This window comes from Elephas maximus, chromosome 16, assembly GCF_024166365.1.
Source record: "Elephas maximus indicus isolate mEleMax1 chromosome 16, mEleMax1 primary haplotype, whole genome shotgun sequence".
Classification (NCBI taxonomy): domain Eukaryota; kingdom Metazoa; phylum Chordata; class Mammalia; order Proboscidea; family Elephantidae; genus Elephas; species Elephas maximus.
The window spans coordinates 30,874,579-30,898,944 of NC_064834.1; positions in this window are offsets into that span (position 1 = coordinate 30,874,579).

The window sequence follows — 24,366 nt, forward strand, 5'->3', positions numbered from 1 at the left end:
TCCCTATTTTTTCTTCCATGATCTTTATTGTTTTAGATTTTATATTTAGGGTCTTTGATCCATTTTGAGTTTGTTTTTGTGCATGGGGTGAGGTATGGTTCTTGTTTCACTTTTTTTGCAAATGGATATACAGTTATGCCAGCACCATTTGTTAAAAGGACTGTCTTTTCCCCATTTAACTGTTCTGGGGCCTTTGTCAAATATCAACTGCTCACATGTGGATGGATTTATGTCTGGACTCTCAATTCTGTTCCATTGGTCCAGGTATATGTTGTTGTACCAGTACCAGGCTGTTTTGATTACTGTGGTGGTATAATAGGTTCTAAAATCACGTAGAGTAAGGCCTCCCACTTTGTTCTTCTTTTTCGGGAATGCCTTATTTAATTGGGACCTCTTTCTCTTCCATATGAAGTTGGTGATTTGTTTCTCCATCTCATTAAGGAATGTCGTTGAGATTTGGATCAGAATTGTACTAAACGTATAGATCACTTTTGGTAGAATAGACATTTTTATAATGTTAAGTCTTCCTATCCATGAGCAAGGTATGTTTTTCCACTTACGTAAGTCTCTTTTGGTTTCTTGCAGAAGTGTACTGTAGTTTTCTTTGTATAAGTCTTTTACATCTCTGATAAGATTTATTCCTAAGTATTTTATCTTTTTGGGGGCTACCGTAAATGGCATTGATTTGGTGATTTCCTCTTCGATGTTCTTTTTGTTGGTGTAGAGGAATCCAACTGATTTTTCTATGTTTACCTTATATCCCGATACTCTGCTGAACTCTTCTATTAGTTTCAGTAGTTTTCTGGAGGATTTTTTAGGGTTTTCTGTGTATAAGATCATGTCATCTGCAAATAGAGATACTTTTACGTCTCCCTTGCCAATCTGCATGCCCTTTATTTCTTTATCTAGCCTAATTGCTCTGGCTAGGACCTTCAGCACACTGTTGAATAAGAGCAGTGATAAAGGGCATCCTTATCTTGTTCCCGATCTTAATGGGAATGCTTTCAGGCTCTCTCCATTTAGGGTGATGTTGGCTACTGGCTTTGTATAAATGCCCTTTATCATGTTGAGGAACTTTGCTTCTATTCTTATTTTGTTGAGAGTTTTTATCATGAATGAGTGCTGAACTTTGTCAAATGCCTTTTCTGCATCAATTGATAAAATCGTATGATTCTTGTCTTTGTTTTATTTATATGCTGGATTGCATTAATTGTTTTTCTAATGTTGAACCATCCCTGAATCCCTGGTATGAATCCCACTTAGTCATGGTGAATTATTTTTTTTGATATGTTGTTGAATTCTATTGGATAGAATATTGTTGAGGATTTTTGCATCTACATTCATGGGGGATATAGGTCTATAATTTTTTTTCTTGTGGTGTCTTTACCTGGTTTTGTTATCAGGGATATGGTGGCTTCATAGAATGAGTTTGGTAGTATTCCGTCCTTTTCTATGCTCTGAAATATCTTTAGTAGTAGTGGTGTTAACTCTTCTCTGAAAGTTTGGTTATCTGTGCAGTGAAACTGTCTGGACCAGGGTTTTTTTTGTTGGGAATTTTTTGATTACCTTTTCAATTTCTTTTTTTGTCGTGGGTCTATTTAGTTGTTCTACCTCTGTTTGTTCTATAATTTCCACATTCAGTTGGATCACCTTTATTGGGAATAGACATAAATATGGATGTCTTCCAGTCAGTTGGCCAGGAAGCTGTCTTCCAGATTTCTTGGCATAGACAAGTGAGCACCTCCAGTGCTGCATCTGTTTGTTGAAACATCTCAAATGATATTCCACCAATGCCTGGAGCCTTGTTTTTTGCCAATGCCTTCAGAGCAGCTTAGACTTCTTCCTTCAGTACCATCGGTTCCTGATCATACGCCAACTTTTGAAACAGTTGAATACTGACTAATTCTTTTTTTTAATTGACTTTTATTGACCTTCAAGGGAACGCTTATAAATCAAGACAGACTGTCACATATAAGTTTATATACACCTTACTCCGTACTCCCACTTGCTCTCCCTCTAATGAGTCAGCCCTTCCAGTCTCTCCTTTCGTGACAATTATGCCAGCTTCCAACTCTCTCTATCCTCCCATCCCCCCTCCAGACAGGAGATGCCAACACAGTCTCAAGTGTCCACCTGATATAATTAGCTCACTCTTCATCAGCATCTCTCTCCTACCCACTGTCTAGTCCCTTTCATGTCTGATGAGTTGTCTTCGGGAATGGTTCTTGTCCTTGGCCAACAGAAGGTTTGGGGACCATGACCACCGGGATTCCTCTAGTCTCAGTCAGACCATTAAGTATGGTCTTTTTATGAGAATTTGGGGTCTGCATCCCACTGATCTCCTGCTCCCTCAGGGGTTCTCTGTTGTGCTCCCTGTCAGGGCAGTTATCGACTGTGGCCGGGCACCAACTAGTTCTTCTGGTCTCAGGATGATGTAGTCTCTGGTTCATGTGGCCCTTTCTGTCTCTCAGGCTCTTAGTTATTGTGTGACCTTGGTGTTCTTCATTCTCCTTTGCTCCAGGTGGGTTGAGACCAATTGATGGATCTTAGTTGGCCGCTTGTTAGCACTTAAGACCGCAGATGCCACATTTCAAAGTGGGATGCAGAATGTTTTCATAATAGAATTATTTTGCCAATTGACTTAGAAGTCCCCTTAAACCACGGTCCCCAAACCCCCACCATTGCTCCGCTGACCTTTGAGGCATTCTGTTTATCCCAGAAACTTCTTTGCTTTTGGTCCAGTCCAGTTGAGCTGACCTTCCATGTATTGAGTATTGTCCTTCCCTTCACCTAAAGCAGTTCTTAGCTACTAATTAATCAGTAAAAAACCCTCTCCCACCCTCCCTCCCTCCTCTCCTAGTAACCACAAAAGTATGTGTTCTTCTCAGTTTATACTATTTCTCAAGATCTTATAATAGTGGTCTTATACAATATTTGTCCTTTTGCCTCTGACTAATTTCACTCAGCATAATGCCTTCCAGGTTCCTCCATGTTATGAAATGTTTCGCAGATTCGTCACTGTTCTTTATCGATGCATAGTATTCCATTGTGGGAATATACCACAATTTATTTAACCATTCATCTGTTGATGGACACCTTGGTTGCTTCCAGCATTTTGCTATTGTAAACAGAGCTGCAATAAACATGGGTGCGCATATATCTGTTTGTGTGAAGGCTCTTATTTCTCTAGGGTATATTCCGAGGAGTGGGATTTCTGGGTTGTATGGTAGTTCTATTTCTAACTGTTTAAGATAACGCCAGATAGATTTCCAAAGTGGTTGTACCATTTTACATTCCCACCAGCAGTGTATAAGAGTTCCAATCTCTCCGCAGCCTCTCCAACATTTATGATTTTGTGTTTTTTGGATTAATGCCAGCCTTGTTTTTTTTGTTGGAGTGAGATGGAATCTCATCGTAGTTTTAATTTGCATTTCTCTAATGGCTAATGATCGAGAGCATTTTCTCATGTATCTGTTAGCTGCCTGAATATTTTCTTTAGTGAAGAGTGTGTTCATATCCTTTGCCCACTTCTTGATTGGGTTGTTTGTCTTTTTGTGGCTGAGTTTTGACAGAATCATGTAGATTTTAGAGATCAGGCGCTGGTCGGAGATGTCATAGCTGAAAATTCTTTCCCAGTCTGTAGGTGGTCTTTTTACTCTTTTGGTGAAGTCTTTAGATAAGCATAGGTGTTTGATTTTTAGGAGCTCCCAGTTATCTGGTTTCTCTTCGTCATTTTCGGTAATGTTTTGTATTCTACTTATGCCTTGTATTAGGGCTCCTAACGTTGTCCCTATTTTTTCTTCTATGATCTTGATCGTTTTAGTCTTTATGTTTAGGTCTTTGAGACTCTTGGAGTTAGTTTTTGTGCATAGCGTGAGGTATGGGTCCTGTTCCATTTTTTTGCAAATGGATATCCAGTTATGTCAGCACCATTTGTTAAAAAGACTATCTTTTCGCCAATTAACTGACACTGGGCCTTTGTCAAATATCAGCTGCTCATATATGGATGGATTTATATCTGGGTTCTCAATTCTGTTCCACTGGTCTATGTGTCTGTTGTTGTACCAGTAGCAGGCTGTTTTCACTACTGTGGCTGTATAATAGGTTCTGAAATCAGGTAGAGTGAGGCCTCCCACTTTCTTCTTCTTTTTCAGTAATGCTTTGCTTATCCGAGGCTTCTTTCCCTTCCATATGAAGTTGGTGATTTATTTCTCTATTACCTTAAAAAATGGCATCGGAATTTGGTTCGGAAGTACATTTTATGTGTAAATGGCTTTAGGTAGAATAGACGTTTTTACTATGTTAAGTCTTCCTATCCATGAGCCAGGTATGTTTTTCCACTTAAGTATGTCCTTTTGAATTTCTTGTAGTAGAGCTTTGTAGTTTTCTTTATATAGGTCTTTTACATCCTTGATAAGATTTATTCCTAAGTATTTTATCTTCTTGGGGGCTACTGTGAATGGTATTGATTTGGTGATTTCCTCTTCGATGTTCTTTTTGTTGATGTAGAGGAATCCAAGTGATTTTTGTATGTTTATCTTATAACCTGAGACTCTGCCAAACTCTTCTATTAGTATCAGTAGTTTTCTGGAGGATTCCTTAGGGTTTTCTGTGTGTAAGATCATGTCATCTGCAAATAGAGATAATTTTACTTCCTCCTTGCCAATCCGGATGCCCTTTATTTCTTTGTCTAGCCTAATTGTTCTGGCTAGGACTTCTAGCACAATGTTGAATAAGAGTGGTGATAAAGGGCATCCTTGTCTGGTTCCCGTTCTCAAGGGAAATACTTTCAGGCTCTCTCCATTTAGAGCGATGTTGGCTGTTGGCTTTGCATAGATGCCCTTTATTATGTTGAGGAATTTTCCTTCAATTCCTATTTTGGTGAGAGTTTTTATCATGAATGGGTGTTGGACTTTGCCAAATGCCTTTTCTGCATCAATTGATAAGATCAAGTGGTTTTTGTCTTTTGTTTTATTTATATGGTGGATTACATTAATGGTTTTTCTAATATTAAACCAACCTTGCATACCTGGTATAAATCCCACTTGGTCATGGTGGATTATTTTTTGATATGTTGTTGAATTCTATTGGCTAGAATTTTGTTGAGGATTTTTGCATCTATGTTCAAGAGGGATATAGGTCTATAATTTTCTTTTTTTGTAATGTCTTTACCTGGTTTTGGTATCAGGGAGATGGTGGCTTCATAGAATGAGTTGGGTAGTATTCCATCATTTTCTATGCTTGGAAATACCTTTAATAGTAGTAGTGTTAACCCTTCTCTGAAAGTTTGGTAGAACTCTGCAGTGTAGCCATCCGGGCCAGGGTTTTTTTTTGTTGGGAGTTTTTCGATTACCGTTTCAATCTCTTTTTTTGTTATGGGTCTATTTAGTTGTTCTACTTCTGATTGTGTTAGTTTAGGAGGTAATGTTTTTCCAGGAATTCATCCATTTCTTCTAGGTTTTCAAATTTGTTAGAGTACAATTTTTCGTAGTAATCTGATATGATTCTTTTAATTTCAGTTGGGTCTGTTGTGATGTGGCCCTTCTCGTTTCTTATTCGGGTTATTTCTTTCCTTTCCTGTATTTCTTTAGTCAGTCTAGCCAATGTTTTATCAATTTTGTTAATTTTTTCGAAGAACCAGGTTTTGGCTTTGTTAATTCTTTCAATTGTTTTTCTGTTCTCTAATTCATCTTGTTCAGCTCTAATTTTTATTATTTGTTTCCTTCTGGTGCCTGATGGATTCTTTTGTTGCTCACTTTCTATTTGTTCAAGTTGTGGGGACAGTTCTCTGATTTTGGCTCTTTCTTCTTTTTGTATGTGTGCATTTATCGATATAAATTGGCTTCTGGGTATTGCTTTTGCTGTGTCCCGGAGGTTTTGATAGGAAGTATTTTCATTCTCGTTGCATTCTATGAATTTCCTTATCCCCTCCTTAATGTCTTCTATTACCCAGTCTTTTTTCAGGAGGGTATTGTTCAGTTTACAAGTATTTGATTTCTTTTCCCTAATTTTTCTGTTATTGCTTTCCACTTTTATGGCCTTGTGGTCTGAGAAGATGCTTTGTAATATTTCGATGTTTTGGATTCTGCAAAGGTTTGTTTTATGACCTAATATGTGGTCTATTCTAGAGAATGTTCCATGTGCGCTAGAAAAAAAAGTATACTTTGCAGCAGTTGGGTGGAGAGTTCTGTATAAGTCAATGAGGTCAAGTTGGTTGATTGTTGTAATTAGGTCTTCCGTGTCTCTACTGAGCTTCTTACTGGATGTCCTGTCCTTCTCCGAAAGTGGTGTGTTGAATTCTCCTACTATAATTGTGGAGGTGTCTATCTCACTTTTCGGTTCTGTTAAAATTTGATTTATGTATCTTGCAGCCCTGTCATTGGGTGCATAAATATTTAATATGGTTATATCTTCCTGATCAATTGTCCCTTTTATCATTATGTAGTGTCCTTCTTTATCCTTTGTGGTGGATTTAAGTCTAAAGTCTATTTTGTCAGAAGTTAATATTGCTACTCCTCTTCTTTTTTGCTTATTGTTTGCTTGATATATTTTTTTCCATCCTTTGAGTTTTAGTTTGTTTGTGTCTCTAAGTCTAAGGCGTGTCTCTTGTAGGCAGCATATAGACAGATCGTGTTTCTTTATCCAGTCTGAGACTCTCTGTCTCTTTATTGGTGCATTTAGTCCATTTACATTCAGCGTAATTATAGATAAATAAGTGTTTAGTGTTGTCATTTTGATGCCTTTTTATGTGTGTTGTTGACAATTTCATTTTTCCACATACTTTTTTGTGCTGAGACGTTTTTCTTTGTAAATTGTGAGATCCTCATTTTCATAGTATTTGACTTTATGTTTGTTGAGTCGTTACGTTTTTCTTGGCTTTTATTTTGAGTTATGGAGTTGTTACACCTCTTTGTGGTTACCTTAATATTTACCCCTATTTTTCTAAGTAAAAACCTAACTTGTATTGTCCTATATCACCTTGTGTCCCTCTCCATATGGCAGTTCTATGCCTCCTGTATTTAGTCCCTCTTTTTGATTATTGTGATCTTTTACATATTGACTTCAATGATTCCTGTTTTGAGCATTTTTTTTTTTAATTAATCTTAATTTGTTTTTGTGATTTCCCTATTTGAGTTGATATCAGGATGTTCTGTTCTGTGACCTTGTGTTGTGCTGGTATCTGATATTATTGGTTTTCTGACCAAACAATTTCCTTTAGTATTTCTTGTAGCTTTGGTTTGGTTTTTGTAAATTCTCTAAGTTTGTGTTTGTCTGTAAATAACTTCATATTTCAGAGAGAGTTTTGCTGGATATATGATCCTTGGCTGGCAGTTTTTCTCCTTCAGTGCTCTGTATATGTCATCCCATTGCCTTCTTGCCTGCATGGATTCTGCTGAGTAGTCTGAACTTATTCTTATTTATTCTCCCTTGAAGGAGACCTTTCTTTTATCCCTGGCTGCTTTTAAAATTTTGTCTTTATCTTTGGTTTTGGCAAGTTTGATGATAATACGTCTTGGTGTTTTTCTTTTTGGGTCAGTCTTAAATGGGGTTTGATGAGCATCTTGGATAGATATCCTTTCATCTTTCATGATGTCAGGGAAGTTTTCTGTCAGCAGATCTTCAACTATTTTCTCTGTGTTTTCTGTCCTCCCTCCCTGTTCTGGGACTCCAATCACATGCAAGTTATCCTTCTTGATAGAGTCCCACATGATTCTTAGGGTTTCTTCATTTTTTTAAATTCTTTTATCTGATTTTTTTTCGGCTATGTTGGTGTTAATTCCCTGGTCCTCCAGATTTCCCAGTCTGCATTCTAATTGCTTGAGTCTGCTCCTCTGACTTCCTATTGCGTTGTCTAATTCTGTAATTTTATTGTTAATCTTTTGGATTTCTGCATGCTGTCTCTCTATGGATTCTTGCAACTTATTAATTTTTCCACTATGTTCTTGAATAATCTTTTTGAGTTCTTCAACTGTTTTATCAGTGTGTTCCTTCGCTTTTTCTGCAGTTTGCCTTATTTCATTTCTGAGGTCATCCCTGATGTCTTGATGCATTCTGTAAATTAGTTTTTTATATTCTGTATCTGATAATTCCAGGATTGTATCCTCATTTGGGAAAGATTTTGATTCTGTTGTTTGGGGAGTTGTAGAAGGTGTCATGGTCTGCTTCTTTATGTGGTTTGATATCAACTGCTGTCTCCAAGCCATCACTAAGATATATATAAAAAAAGATATAGTAGTGATTTATTCTATATTTGCTCACCGAGTCTCATCTTGTTTTGTTTTCTTTCAATATGCGTGGATGGGCTACTAGATTGTGCTGTCTTGAGTGTTGTAGCCCCTGACTTACTTATGACCTATTACCAGCTGGTTTGGGCTGTTGGCAGATATATCTGCCTGAGTCTATTCACTATTCTTGAGTAGAATCTGATTTTGGGTCATCAAGTGTGTGCTGCACCCTAACACCTATCCACCTCGAGAAGTAGTGGTGATAGTTTTGTGCACCAGATTCTATTAGCAGCTGGGGTTCACACTCCGGGGGGGCAGGATGCTGACAGGCTTCCCCCAAGTGTCAGTGAGGTAGGTGTGTCTCTATTCCTATAGCACCTTGGTGGAAGGGCTCTGCAGCTGTACCTTAGGCCCCCAATGCAAGTACCTCTACTGATTGGTAGGTGTCACCCTCCTTAGACTCCTAAGGCAAGAGGCTAGATGGTCTGGGGGGAGCTTCAGCCCTCAGTTCCCTGTTGTGGGTCAGTTAGGGCTCTGTTGAATAAGCAGAGATATCAGACCTGGGGAACTTGTTTTTCCAGTAAATCCGCTAAAAAAAATGCAGTCAGATCTGTATCAGAACTGCCTTTGCATTATAACAGCCACCTTGTTCCCTGTAAGGATGAAAGCCTGAGATTTGGATCATATATGGTTGGCTGGAGCTGGTTCTGTGTTTTTAGTCCAATTAGGGAAGGATTTTTGGTCCCTGGGTTTTTTGTGGTTGCTTCTCTCAGGCCGAAAGAATGGGTTAGGAAAAGACCTCCCCCCCAAAAAAAAGGGAAAAGCAAAGCCAGGGAGCCGGAGCTGTTCTCCCTCTGGCTCAGGAAATTCCAATGTTAATGAAGCCGCCTGGGAAGGGGAGGGGAGGGTTGAGAAAAACAGCAGAGAGTAGCACCCCGGAATATAGCCAAAGTTTTTTATCTTGCTTGGGATGACTATTTTATCTGAGATTCCCGAGGGGCGTGTCGCCTATGTGTGTTGGCTGTGGGGAAATTTTCCCCGAAGATCTGGCCCACTGAAGCCGCGGTCAGATCCTCCGCAGCCAGTCCAAAGCCCAGCATCAAGGTTCCCCTGCTGGGACGCTGCACTCCCGGCTCCAAAATCAGTCGCTGCCTCCCGGGGACTTCTCGTCCCACCAGCCGCGTCGCCTCACTGCCCCCGCGGACTGGCTGGGCCCCCTTCTGGGGTTAGTTCAGGGGAGTAGGGCTGCGCCCTGTGTTTTGCGCTGTGACCAGATGCCACGTTATGCTCCCCTGTGCCCAGTCCAAAGCCTAGCGCCAAGGTTCCACGGCTGGGACGCTGCACTCCCAGCTCCAAAACCAGTCACTGCCTCCCGGGGACTTCTCCTCCCACCAGCCGCGTGGCCGTGCCGCCCGCGTGGACCAGCTGGGCCTCCTCCCGGGGTCAGTTCAGGGGGCTAGGGCTGCACCCCGTGTTTGCGCTGTCACAGATGTCGTGTTCAGCTCCCCTGTGCCCAGTCCTAAGCCCGGCGCCAAGGTTACCTGACTGGCATGCTGGCTCCAGGCTCCGAAAACAGTTGCTGCTTCCCCATAGTTGTTCATTCTCCGTCTCTGTCACTCAGGTCAACTCTTTAAATCTGTGTTTGTTGTTCAGGGTTCGTAGATTGTCATGTATGTGATCTATTCACTTGTTTTTCCTAGTTTTTGTTGCAAGAGGGATCCGAGGTAGCGTCTACCTAGTCAGCCATCTTGGCCCCACCTCCTACTAATTCTTTTTGTTATAATGACTCTGTGTATTCCTTCCATCTTCTTTTGATGCTTTCTGCATCGTTTAATATTTTCCCCATGGAATTCTTCACTATTGTAACTCGAGGCTTGAATTTTTTCTTCAGTTCTTTCAGCTTGAGAAACGCCGAGCATATTTCCCTTTTGGTTTTCCATCTCCAGCTCTTTGCACATGTCCTTATAATACTTTACTTTGTCTTCTCGAGAGGCCCTTTGAAATCTTCTGTTCAGTTCTTTTACTTCATCAATTCTTCCTTTTGCTTTAGCTACTTGACATTCAAGAGCAAGTTTCAGAGTCTCCTCTGACATCCATTTGGTCTTTTCTTTCTTTCCTGTCTTTTCAGTGACCTCTTGCTTTCTTCATGGATGATGTCCTTGATGTCATTCCACAACTCATCTGGTCTTCAGTCACTAGTGTTCAATGCATCAAATCTATTCTTGAGATGGTCTCTAAATTCAGGTGGGATATACTCAAGGTCATATTTTGGCTCTCGTGGACTTGCACTGATTTTCTTCAGTTTCATCTTGAACTTGCTTATGAGCAATTGATGGTCTGTTCCACAGTTGGCCCCTGGCCTTGTTCTGACTGACGATATTGAGCCTTTCCATCTTCTCTTTCCACAGATGCAGTCGATTTGATTTGTGTGTTCCATCTGGCAAGATAGTCGCCTTTTATGTTGGGAAAAGAAGGTATTTGCAATGAAGAAGTCGTTGGTCTTGCAAAATTCTATCATTTGATCTCCGGCATTGTTTCTATCACCAAGGTCGTATTTTCCAACTACTGATCCTTCTTCTTTATTTCCAACTTTTGCATTCCAATCACCAGTAATTATCAATGCATCTTGATTGCATGTTTGGTCAATTTCAGACTGCAGCAGCTGATAAGTATCTTCTATCTGTTCATCTTTGGCCCTAGTGGTTGGTGCATAAATTTGAATAATAGTCGTATTAACTGGTCTCCCTTGTAGGGGTATGGATATTATCCTATCACTGACAGTGTTGTACTTCAGGATAGATCTTGAAACATTCTTTTTGACGATGAATGCAACACCATTGCTCTTCGAGTTGTCATTCCCAGCATAGTAGACTATATGATTGTCCTATTCAAAATGGCTAATACCAGCCCATTTCAGCTCACTAATGCCTAGGATATTGATGTTTATGTGTTTCATTTCATTTTTGACAATTTCCCAAGAAAGGTGATCCAACCAAAAGTGGAAATTATATAACAATATCATTAATATCACATGCAAGCAAAATTTTGCTGAAGATCATTCAAAAACGGATGCAGCAGTATATCAACAGGGAACTGCCAGAAATTCAGGCTGGTTTCAAAAGAGGACGTGGAACCAGGGATATCAATACTGATGTCAGATGGATCCTGGCTGAAAGCAGAGAATACCAGAAGGATGTTTATCTGTGTATTATTGATTATGCAAAGGTATTCGACTGTGTGGATCATAACAAACTATGGATAACACTGCGAAGAATGGGAGTTCCCGAACACTTAATTGTGCTCATGAGGAACCTTTACATAGATCAAGAGGCAGTTGTTCGAACAGAACAAGGGAATACCGATTGGCTTAAAGTCAGGAAAGGTGTGCATCAGGGTTGTATTCTTTCACCATACCTATTTAATCTGGATGCTGAACAAATAATCTGAGAAGCTGGATTATATGAAGAAGAATGGGGCATCAGGATTGGAGGAAGACTCATTAACCACCTGCGTTATGCAGATGACACAACCTTACTTGCTGAAAGTGAAGAGGACTTGAAGCACTTACTAATGAAGATCAATGACCACGGACTTCAGTATGGATTGCACCTCAACATAAACAAAACAAAAATCCTCACAACTGGACCAATGAGCAACATCATGTTAAACAGGAAAAAGATTGAAGTTGTCAAGGATTTCATTTTACTTGGATCCACAATCAACAGCCATGGAAGCAGCAGTCAAGAAATCAAAAGAAGTTTTGCATTGGGCAAATCTGCTGCAAAGGACCTCTTCAAAGTGTTGAAGGGCAAAGATGTCACCCTGAAGACTAAGGTGCACCTGACCCAAGCCATGGTATTTTCAATCCCATCATATGCATGTGAAAGCTGGACAATGAATAAGGAAGACTGAAGAAGAGTTTTGCCTTTGAATTGTGGTGTTGGTGAAGAATATTGAATATACCATGGACTGCCAAAAGAACAAACAAATCTGTCTTGGACAAAGTGTGGCCAGAATGCTCCTTAATGGAAGGATGGCGAGACTGCATCTTACATACTTTGGACATGTTGTCAGGAGGGATGAGTCCCTGGAGAAGGACATCATGCTTGGCAGAGTACAGGGTCAGCAGAAAAGAGGAAGACCCTTAATGAGGTGGATTTACACAGTGGCTGCAAAAATGAACTCAAGCATAACAACCATTGTAAGGATGGCACAGGACCGGGCAGTGTTTCGTTCTGTTGTGCATAGGGTTGCTATGAGTCGGAACCGACTCGACGGTACCTAGCAACAACAACCTCTGTTTGTGTTAGTTTAGGTGGGTAGTGTGTTTCTAGGAATTCATCCATTTCTTCTAGGTTTTCAAATTTATTACAGTACAATTTTTCATAGTAATCTCATATGATTCTTTTAATTTCAGTTGGGTCTGTTGTAATATCACCCTTCTCATTTCTTATTCGTGTTTTTGCTTCCTCTCCTGTTTTTCTTTTGTCAATTTGGCCAGTGGTTTATCAATTTTGTTGATTTTTTCAAAAAACCAGCTTTTGGTCTTGTTAATTCTTTCAATTGTTTTTCTGTTTTCTATTTCATTTAGTTCAGCTCTAATTTTTATTATTTGTTTTCTTCTGGTGCTTGTGTGTTTCTTTTGTTGCTCTTTTTCTATTTGTTCAAGTTGTAGAGATAATTCTTTGATTTTGGCCCTTCTTTTTGGATGTGTGCATTTATTCATATAAATAGGCCTCTGAGCACAGCTTTTACAGTGTCCCAAAGGTTCTGATGGGAAGTGTTTTCATTCTCATTGAATTCTCTGCATTTCTTTATTCTATCCTTAATGTCTTCTATAATTCCAGTCTTTTTTGAGCAGGGTATTGTTCAGTTTCCAAGTGTTTGATTTCTTTTCCCTGCTTTTCCTGTTATTGATTTCCACTTTTGTGGCCTTATGGTCAGAGAAGATGCTTTGTAACATTTTGATGTTTCGGATCCTGCAAAGGTTTGTTTTATGACCTAATATGTGGTCTATTCTAGAGAATGTTCCGTGTGCACTAGAAAAGAAAGTATACTTGGTCGCTATTGGGTGGAGTGTTCTGTATATGTCTACGAAGTCAGGTTGGTTGATTGTGGCATTTAGATCTTCCATGTCTTTATTGAGCTTCTTTCTGGATGTCCTGTCCTTCACCAAAAGTGGTGTGTTGAAATCTCCTACTATTATTGTGGAGCTGTCTATCTCACTTTTCAGTGCTGATAGAGTTTGTTTTATGTATCTTGCAGCTCTGTCATTGGGTGCATAAATATTTAATATGGTTCTATCTTCTTGGTGTATTGTCCCTTTAATCATTTTATAGTGTCCTTGCTTATCCTTTCTGATGGATTTAACTTTAAAGTCTATTTTGTCAGAAATTAATATTGCTACCCCTGCTCTTTTTTGATTGTTTTTTGCTTAATATGTTTTTTTCCATCCTTTGAGTTTTAGTTTGTTTGTGTCTCTAAGTCTAAGGTGTGTCTCTTGTAGGCAGTATATAGACAGATCTTGTTTTTTAATCCATTCTGCTACTCTCTGTCTCTTTATTGGTGCATTTCTTCCATTTACATTCAGGGTAATTTTGGATTAGCAATTATTGCTATCATTTTGATGTCTTTTGTTGTGTGTTGTGGACAGTTTCTTTTTCCAACTTAATTTTATTTGCAGAGTAGATTATCTTTATATATTGTCCTTTCCTCATATTTGTTGTTGTTGATTTTGTTTCTCTGAGTCTGTATTTTTCCCTTGTATTTTATTTTGATGAGTAGAATAGCTTGTTTCCTTTGTGTTTACTTATTATTTACCCCTATTTTTCTAAATTTAAGATGAACTTTTATTTCTTTGTATCACCGCATCTTCCTCTCCATACGGAAGGTGTATGATTACATTTCTTAGTCCCTCTTTATTATTTTAACATTGTCTCCTTTTATATAATAACATTGCTGTTACCCTGTTTTGGGCTTTTATATATATATAATCTTGCTTTGTTTTTTTGGAATTCCCTGTCTGGGTTGACTTCTGGTTGCTCTGCCCAGTGTTCTAGTCTTGGGTTGATACCTGATATTATTGATTTTCAAACAAAAGAACTCCTTTTAGTATTTCTTGTAGTTTTGGTTTGGTTTTTACAAATTCCCTAAAGTTGTGTTTATCTGGAAATGTCTTAATTTCACCTTCATATTTTAAGAGACAGTTTTGCTGGACATATGATTCTTGGCAGGCAATTTTTTTCTTTCAATTTTTAAATATGTCATCCCATTGCCTTCTTGCCTGCATGGTTTCTGCTGAGTACTCTGAGCTTATTCTTATTGGGTTTCCTTTGTAGGTGACCTTTTGTTTATCCCTCTCTGCTCTTATAATTCTCTCTTTATCTTTGGTTTTGGCAAGTTTGACTGTAACATGTCTTGGTGACTTTCTTTTCAGATCTACCTTATGTGGAGTGCATCTTGGATAGATATCTTCTCATTTTTCACAATATCAGGGAAGTTTTCTGCCAACAAATCTTCAACAATTTTCTCTGTATTTTCTGTTTTCCCTCCCTGTTCTGGTACTTCAATCACTCGTAGGTTATTTCTCTTGATAGAGTCCCACATGATTCTTAAGTTTTCTTCATTTTTTAAAATTATTTTATTTGATTTTTCTTCAAATATATTAGTGCCAAGTGATTTATCTTCGAGTTCAGAAATTCTAGCTTTTACGTGCTCAATTCTGCTCCACTGACTTTCTATTGAGTTATCTAATTCTGTAATTTTATTGTTAATCTCCTGAATTTCTGATTGCTGCCTGTCTATGGATTTTTCCAGCTTATTAAACTTTTCATTCTGTTCCTGAATAATCTTTCTAATTTCTTCAATTGCTTTATCTGTGTGTTCCTTGGCTTGTTCTGCGTGTTGCCTCATTTCCTTCCTGATATCTTGAAGGGTTCTGTATGTTAAACTTTTATATTCTGCATCTGGTAATTCCAGGAATGCACTTTCATCTAGAAGATCCCTGGATTCTTTGTTTTGAGAGCATGTTGAGGTGATCATGGTCTGTTTCTTTATGTGACTCTATATTGATTGTTGTCTCTGAGCCGTCTATAAGTTATTTTATTAGTTTATGCTTGCTTACTGTGTCGTAGCTGCTTGCTTTGTTTTGTTTTGGTATACCCCTATGGGCTGCTTGAGTGAGCTAGCTTGATTATTTTCACCTTTGGAGCTCTGGTGTCCTGTCCACAGGTGGCTAGAGCTGTTATCAGGTATCTCAGTGTAGGAATCCATTCAGTTTTCTTGTACGAATTCAGCTCAGGTTTCCAGGTAGCTGATCAAGTGTGTGGTACAGGCTGTGTCCTACCATCTTAGAGGGGCAGGGGTAATTGGCGTATATACCGGATATATACTGGAATCTGATTGCAGCAGGGGGTCATGCTCTGAACAAGGCAGAGGGCTGAGAACTGACCCCCAAGTGTCTCTGAGGAAAGCAAGTCCCTGTTCCCTAGAGCGTGCTGGTGGGTGGGTTCTGCAGAGGGACTGTGGGCACCCAAAATTTTTGGTTGTAAGGACTAGGAGGTACTAGTTATCTTTGGAACCCTGTTGCTGGTGGCTGGGTAACCTGAGTGGAGCTACCAGTCCTTAGGTCCCTGATGTGGGTAGGTGAGAAGCTTGTTTAATAGGCAAAGCAATGTCAAACATCAAACACCCACCTCTCCACCGCACAGCTGAAATGGTTGGAGTTTGCCAACAAGGGCCTTTTCTCCCGAATTAGGCCCACACGGGTCCATGCAGAAGGGAAAGGTGCTCAAGGTCCACGGATGGTTTCTGCCTGTACAGAAGCTGCTTCTGTCTTGAGCTCCCCCAGTTAACGGAGCTAGCAAATTATCTTTTCCCTCGAATTGCAAATTTTTTTCCTTCCCTGAGGCTGGGAGGATGGCTCTAGGTGCCCAACAGGGCCTTTCTCAGGCTCAGGGATTCAGCCGCTGAAGCTGGGTTGGGAGCGGGGGTGGGGGGGGCGTGGTAAAATATATGCAAGTACTTAGCTTTTGCCGAAAGCACCATTCTTCTTAGGTTCCGGAGGTGTGAGTAGGCTGTGTGGCTGGCTGCTTCTCTGTAAGGAAACTGCAGCTGAACACTAGTACCAGCCCACTGCTGCCGCCACTGCCACTCCAGGAATGGTGCCTGAGGGCTCCCAGCTATTCAGGTCCTGTAACTCCTCTCTACTTCTGATCAGTCTCTTCCTCCCCTTGCCCCTCAGTTCGTTGTCTAAGCTTGTCTTTGATGCTGAGGGCTCCCAGCTTGTCACAAATATACTCTTTTCACTTGTTTTTTTGGGTCTTTGTTGTAAAGAGGGCTCAATGGAAGCGTCTGTCTATTCCACCATCTTGGCTCCACCTTCTACAGGGCCTTTTTGAATAAGGGGCCCTGTGTGACTGCAGAGATGGTATGCCCATGAAGTCAGGCCTGCTTCTATGACATTGCGATAGGCTTTTTGAGCCATCGACATGTGACCTGGTCTGCACAGTGGGCCTCTGGGGACAGGATGGAGGAAATTGCAAAACAGCTTCTAGAAAGGGAAGGGTGAGCATTGAGGTCAAGACAGAGCATGAGAACTAAAAATCCCAAACACATGAGGAAACAAATGCAATGAACATATACAGTAGCATTCTGGGAATTAATTCACTCCAGAAAATGAAAATTTAAAACAGTTGTATTTAAGCTGTCCAAAAATAAAAGGGGTAATTTTTTACATAAGCAGAAAGGAATAAGAAATTAAAAATTAAAAAGAAAGCAATGGAACAAGAAGAGATGGTTATATAAAAAAAAAAAAAAACAGTAAGAAAGCCTCAGAATGCAGAATAAACTCATTTAAAAAAAACTCAACTAAAAGACATGAAAACTTCTAGAATAATAATTCAAGCATAAATTGGTGATTGAAGTGTAATACTGAGAAATATACAGATTGAAGCATTGTATGTACACATACATATCCGTAATACTAACAGACTTTATCAGATTGATGTGTTTTTCATGAGATATTATACTTGCATGGTATTTCCAATTTTGTTTTTGATAATTTTAATTGATAATGATACTAAGTCCATATAACTACATAAAGAATGAAATTGCCCAGCAAAGTTATTGCAGAATAAGTTCAGTTTGAAAAACACATACCTTATCTTTTTAAGTCCAATTTATTATGAATAAGGGGAAAGACACTCAGAATGCCTAACTCTTGTTTTAGTTTCAATTTGTAATACGGTAGTAGATTTATTTAATAATCTCCATGCATAATTCACTTTAATCATGAGATTTTCAAAGGATAATCTCATTCTGATAAACATATATCCACATATTTAATCCTTAGTATGTAATAAAATATTTTCTGACATTAACTGTTCAGTAGCAAAATAATTCTTGTATTGCTCTATAACAAATCTCTTCATCTTATTTTGAATATAATGCTTTTGTACAAATGAATAAAAACAAGTAATAATGATTATATATAGAGTCCTGTATGTTTATAGGGTTGTATTTTTGCCTCCATTCTCTTACCATCTGGAAGTTAAATAAGCATAGCTCTCTCATAGGCCACACACATGTGGTGTTCCAATCTATTTAGGAATACCTACAATTTCAGAAAGCAATGTCTCTGGACACAGATGACACATCACCTTCATTGATAAAACTTGCTAAAGAATCATTCAGCCTTTGCTGTGAGGCTCCAGACAGGGTGAAACATACAGATTCACTTATTCCCAGAGGTTGTAGCCCTAACAACACAGAAGGCAGGACCACACAAAACTTTCTGTGGAAGATGGCTTGGAGGGTAATTTTTAACCTGGTCATGTGTTGGCAAATCTGTTTCTATCTTAGTCCAGAAGGAAGTCAGATCATATTATTGTCTTCATCATTAAACATTTTATTTGTTTTCATTTAAGGGCCCAGCATAATGATACAGAAGATTCCATTTTGAGGAACATATAAGTCTCAGGCTTTTTTTTTATTCATCTGTTCCTCTAGATGTTTTGGGCCAGGAACCTTGAGCTCACTTTCATGAACTTGTGTCGGTTAACACTTAGGATGTATGAACTCTAAATTTCCCTGTGTACCTTCACGAATTCCAAATCTTTTCTTGGCATTCGAAAAGACTTGTTTTCAGAAATTTTCTATCTTGGCACCTACTTCTAGCTTAAAAGATTCAAACTAAATTTTCACCTAAGAGATACTTTTTAGCTTTTATTTTCAAATCTTATGGCATAATTAAGGCACATGAATTAGAAAAAGAATAATAAAACACTCACGTACCTACCATCCAGCTTAGGAATAAAATCAACCAAATATACTTGGAGTCTTTTGTGTATTTCACCATGACCTCAGTCTCTGTCTTCTCCACCAAAAAATAACCATTATTTTATACTTTTTATGGAATTACTTCATCAATTAAAAGGTTTTTATGGTGATAGAGATGGTAAATGGCAAAAAATTGATATATAAGATAGTAAAAATAGTTTTATATAATTGGAAAATCCAAAAATTTCATCTATGTAAGATGTGGGTATAAGTTGAGGCTCGGTCTCTTACATATTGTGTAGTGCTTCACATGCATGCTATTGGCTTCCTTTTCTTCAGGGTTTTTTTTTTTTTTTCTTCTTCTTCGTCTTTTCCCATCAAAAAATCTTGCTGAATGTGGCTTAAACAATAGGAAGTAACAGCTGTACAACACATAATTGGTGCTCAATAAATATCTATCAAATGAATAAATAAAGAAATTCCAAACCATGGAGATTAGAAGATTCTTTAATTCAGAAACACACTGACATTATAAACTTGCTGTAGTTGTTGTTAGATGCCATTGAGTTTGTTTCGACTCATAGCCACTCTATGTACAACAGAACAAAATACTTCCTGGTTCTGCACCTTCCTCAAAATTGTTGCTATGTTTGAGCCCATAGTTGCATCCAATGTGTCAGTCCATCTCACTGAGGGTCTTCCTCTTACTTATCATTCTCCAGCGACTGTTCCCTCCTGATAACATGTCCAAAGTATGTGAGGTGAAGTCTCACTATCCTTGCTTCTAAGTAGCATTTTGGCTGTGCTTCTTCCAAGACAGCTTTGTGTGTTCTTTTGGCAGTCCATGGTATACACAATATTCTTTGCAAACACTATAATTCAAATGTATCAATTCCTCTTCAATGTACTTATTCATTATCCAGCTCACAGGCGAATGAAAATACCATGGCTTGGGTCAGGTGCACTTTAGTGCTCAAAGTAACATTTTTGCCTTTTAACATTTTAAAGAGGTCTTTTGCAGCAGATTTGCCCACTATAGAATAGAAATTCCACAGCACTTAATTTTGCTCATGCAGAACCTGTACATAGGCCAAGAGGCAGTGCAAACAGAACAAGGTGCATAGTTTAAAATCAGAAGAGGTGTGAGTCAGGGTTGTATCCTTTCACCATGTTTATTCAGCCTGTATGCTAAGCAAATAATCTGAGAAAATGGACTATATGTAAAAGAAATGGACATCAGGATTGGAGGAATACTCGTTAACAACCTGCTTTATGCAGATGACACAACCTTGCTTGCTGAAAGTGAAGAGGACTTGAAATGCTTATTGAAGATCAAAGACGACAGCCTTCAGTATAAATTACACTTCATCACAAAGGAAACAAAAATCCTCACAACTGGACCAATAAGCAACATCATAGTAAACAGAGAAAAGGTTGAAATTGTCAAGGATTTCATTTTACTTGGATTCACAATCAACATCCATGGAATCAGGAGTCAAGAAATCAAACGAAGTATTGCATTGGGCAAATATGCTACAAAAGACCTCTTTAAAGTGTTAAAAAGCAAAGATGTCACTTTAAGGACTAAGGTGTACCTGACCCAAGCCATAGTGCTTTCGATTTCCTCATATGCACACAAAAGCTGGGTAATGAATAAGGAAGACTAAACAAGAATTGACGCCTTTGAATTGTGGCGTTGATGAAGAATATTGAATGCACCATGGACTGCCGAAAGAATGAGCAAATCTTCCTTGGAAGAAGTACAGCCAGAATGCTCCTTAGAAGCAAGGATGGTGAGACTTTGTCTCACATAGTTTGGACATGTTATCAGGAAGGATCAGTTCCTGGAGAAGGACATCATGCTTGGTAAAGTAGAGGGTCAGTGAAAAAAAGGAAGGGGCTCAACAAGATGTATTGACACAGTGGCTGCAACAGTGGGCTCGGATGTAACAATGATCATGAGGATGGCACAGGACCAGGCAGTGTTTCATTCTGTTGTACAAAGGATCACTCTAAGTTAGAAATGACTTGACGGCACCTAACAACAACGAGAAACTTCCTAGTATATCTCCTCCTCATGTCTATTTCTCTTTAGCCTGAAATCCATTTCTACAGTAATCACTTTCAAGATCAATTGCATTATAATATTTTTTAAACTTTTCATTTTGAAATAAATACAGATTAACTGGGTGTTGTAAAAATAGTACAGAAAGATTACATGCACTTTTCACCTAGTTTCCCATAGTGGCAACGTCTTACATAACTATAGAACAATATCAAAACCATGAACTTGGCATTGATATAATTCACAGATGTCATTGAAATTCCACTAGTTTCACAGGCACTCATTTGTGTGGGGGTTTGTAGATCTACAGTATGTTAATCTGTGTGATCACCATCACCTTAAGATATAGAACTATTCCATCAAAGCTCTTCCCTGTCCTATGCCTTTGTGATCTCACTCACCCCCTCTTCTCCAGGCCCTGACAATGATTGTCCTTTTCATCGCTAAGTAATGTTCCATGTTATGAATGTACTGAAGCTTAACCATTCACCCACTGAAGGACATTTGGGTTGTTTCCAGTTTTGGGGTATTACGAACGAATCTGTGTACAAGTTTTTGTATGGACATGTAATGCTAAGAGACAAGTGCTTGTTTAGGGATAAGCACACAGACAGTCCGTATAACCTTGTGCCATGGGAACACGTGACAGTTGATTTCATGTGGCAACATGTCTAAGATGCGGTTTCCACGTTTTTGGTCAAACGCTAGTCTGGATGTTGCTATGAAGGTATTTACTTGTGATTAACATTTAAAATAAGGTGATTTTAAGTAAAGAAGATTATCCTCCATAATGTGGTTGGGCTTCATCCAATCAGTTGAAGATCTTAGGAGCAAAAGTGATGTTTCCCAAGGAAGAAGGAATTCTGCCTCAAGATAGTAACATAGATGTCACTATTGACACAATTTATATCCATAACAATAGATATTATGCTGGAGTTTCCAATTTACCTGTCCTACAAATTTAGGACTTAAGCTTCCATCCTGCTGTCTAACCTATGGATTTGCCAGCTCCCACAACCTTGTGAGCCAATTCCTTAAAACAAGTTTCTCTCCCCCCCCCCAACTCCCCTCTCTCTCCTATGTAGTTCTGTTTCTGTAGAGAACACTGACTAATACAGAGAACCTAGGAAGAGCTTTTAACTTTACCATGAGTTGAAGCTGACATCTGAAAGGTAGACAGTAATTATTCTTAAGGACAGAGGGCCAAAGGGTAAATGGTTAGACTGAAGCTGAAGATTCTTATGGGGTAAACTGGAATGGGTGATCAGAAGCCTGTAAGGTATGCTTTTCTAGAATATTTGGGAACAGAGTCTGACTTTGTTTTGCTTTTCCAGCTTGTATTATGAGGCTCTACATTGTTTGTTTCTTTAATTACCTGATAAGTAATCAAAGCTTTCCCTCAGGAGGCAGGTCTTACATGTGTTCTATGCCACCAGTGTTCTTCAACTAGCTTATAAACCAACTTCAGAGTATAATTGTCTTCTAGATTTTAGCTGGAGCTTTTAATGGAGCTCAAATTTTAAGCTTCACTTCATTTTTCTTCTATTGCCTTTCTTAACGCTCATAAAGAACTTTTTATTTACCACTGCTCTGTACATTTGTATTATGAAACATGGGTCAGATGCTGAGTTTTATTTAAAAGTGTTCCCTTTTGCATGAATGCACAAGCATTAGGAATTAGTAACAGAGATGCTACTCAGTGAGGGGAAATAATATTTACATGAGTAAAATAAATGAATTCTTAAAATCTATGCCCCCACAAATGATCAAATTAAATGCAATTGTTAAGTGTTAAATCAAACACTGCTCCTAGACCATTGCATCAAAATCAAAATAAAATATTTCTATGAAGATCTAAGGTTCTAGTAAAATAAATGTGATTTTTCAGCTGAATGGATAAAAAAACATACTCATTACTGTTGTTTACCTTAAATTATCTCCATGCTTAAAATCGCAGTCATTCTAATAATATAAAAAGTGCTTTATGGAGTATAACATCGAGATATTATTTTTTTATTTTCCACTTGATTTAGTATTAGTCTTTTAGTTGAATACTGGGTAGCATTGCACCTGTTGGAGATATGCGTTTTGCTCTGTATATGTATATTGCCATAAATTTTGTGGACGCAGACATTTAGCAGGCATTCTTGATACTTCTCTTTCCTTTATCTTCTGGCATTCCATCAATCACCAAAATCCGATATTTCTGCCTCATAAATATTCCTTCCATTCAGCCATTTATCACCGTTTCTACTTCTAATGTCCTTCTACAAGCCATAATTATTTCTTACCAAAACTACTGGAAGTCTGCAAACAAATTGCCAATGATATGAATAATTGGCCCTGTCGGAAGATAGGCTGTGATAGGGGAACTTAGAATTCAATATGAACAACAACTTGTAAAATCTTACTTTGAGTCACAAAACAGATAAACTGTACCAAGCCAGGACAAACAAGACAAACAATTTGAGCCCAAACTCTTCCGTTCCCATGTGTTATTGATAAGACTTCGAACAAATCTAACAGTAATTTGACATGAAATCATGTATTCTAAAGATAACATTGACTATTTCAGCAAATCATCTAGTTTAAAAACTCTGATCAATCCCTCACAAAATTTCTCTGTGACCAACTCTACCCACCCCGTCCCCAAAAAGATCTTCTAATTTTCCTTTCTTAACTTGCCCCTTTTGAAATGCTCAGGATCCTGATGGCCTGCTTTATCTCTTTCTGAAAGAAGCTAATAAAACTAATATTACTATACAGATGTATTCCTGATGGCCTTTGCTCAGTGGGTGTTAATTAGTAGAAGTATTGTCAAAACTTGGTCAAGAGCTTCACAGCTACAAACCAGAGCCCTTGACTTGGTAATAATTTGCACATATGAAAGCACTTGAGTCTTTATCCCCTTGAGGGTGCCATGTCTGTGAGTATGAGGAGTGAATATGACTGCCTGAATTGTGAAATATGAATTAAGCTGATAAAAATAATGGCTATGTTCACAGTTATTGAGCATGTGAGACATGTTGTGAGACATGTTGAAATCAGTATGAAAAACAAATAGAGAAGTGAAATGTTAATAATTGGCTTGTCCTCTGCAGACTATATTTGTTCTTATATTGTGTTGGTCACCCAGCTATTATCAATTTTTTTTTTTTGGCATTGGATAAAAATTGTCAGTAGGCTAACAAATGCAAGAGTAACAAAAGAGTATAAATTATACTCAAGCTGGGAAAATAAGAGACTATGACCTCTTCTCCTGATTTTATGTATATCTTGGTTTTGAGTATTCAGTCTTTTATAGACTCAAGGCTATTGCTTGGGGACTGTGCTTGCCCACTGCAGAGAGTTAAGTTATTTTCCCCCAAAGTGGATTTCATTTTCCATTGTGCACCATCAGCACATTTTTTTAAAGTTCTGATGGTAAATTTTATAGTGGCAAAGTGCAGAAGAATTCAATTTAATTTTGAGTTCCCAGGTTGACTAGCAGGGCTATGGAGGTTTTATTATTATTACTTTATTCTCAAAAATGCATTCCTATTTCAAAATAGAAAATATCCAAAGCGCCAACTTATTGCAGGGGAATGGAGTTGGAAAGAGAGTGGGAAAGAAAGTAGAAAGTGGCAATTTGAAGTTGTTTTTTATTTTATTTCTGACATATAGAGAATGTTTATAGACGTTCTAGATAAACGGTGGGGTAAAATCTAGCTATTAAGTCTCCATATTTTGTAAGTAAATCACGTTGTTATTTTCCTTAACTTTTTCTTTGTTCCTTTACTAAATGGATTGTATAGACTA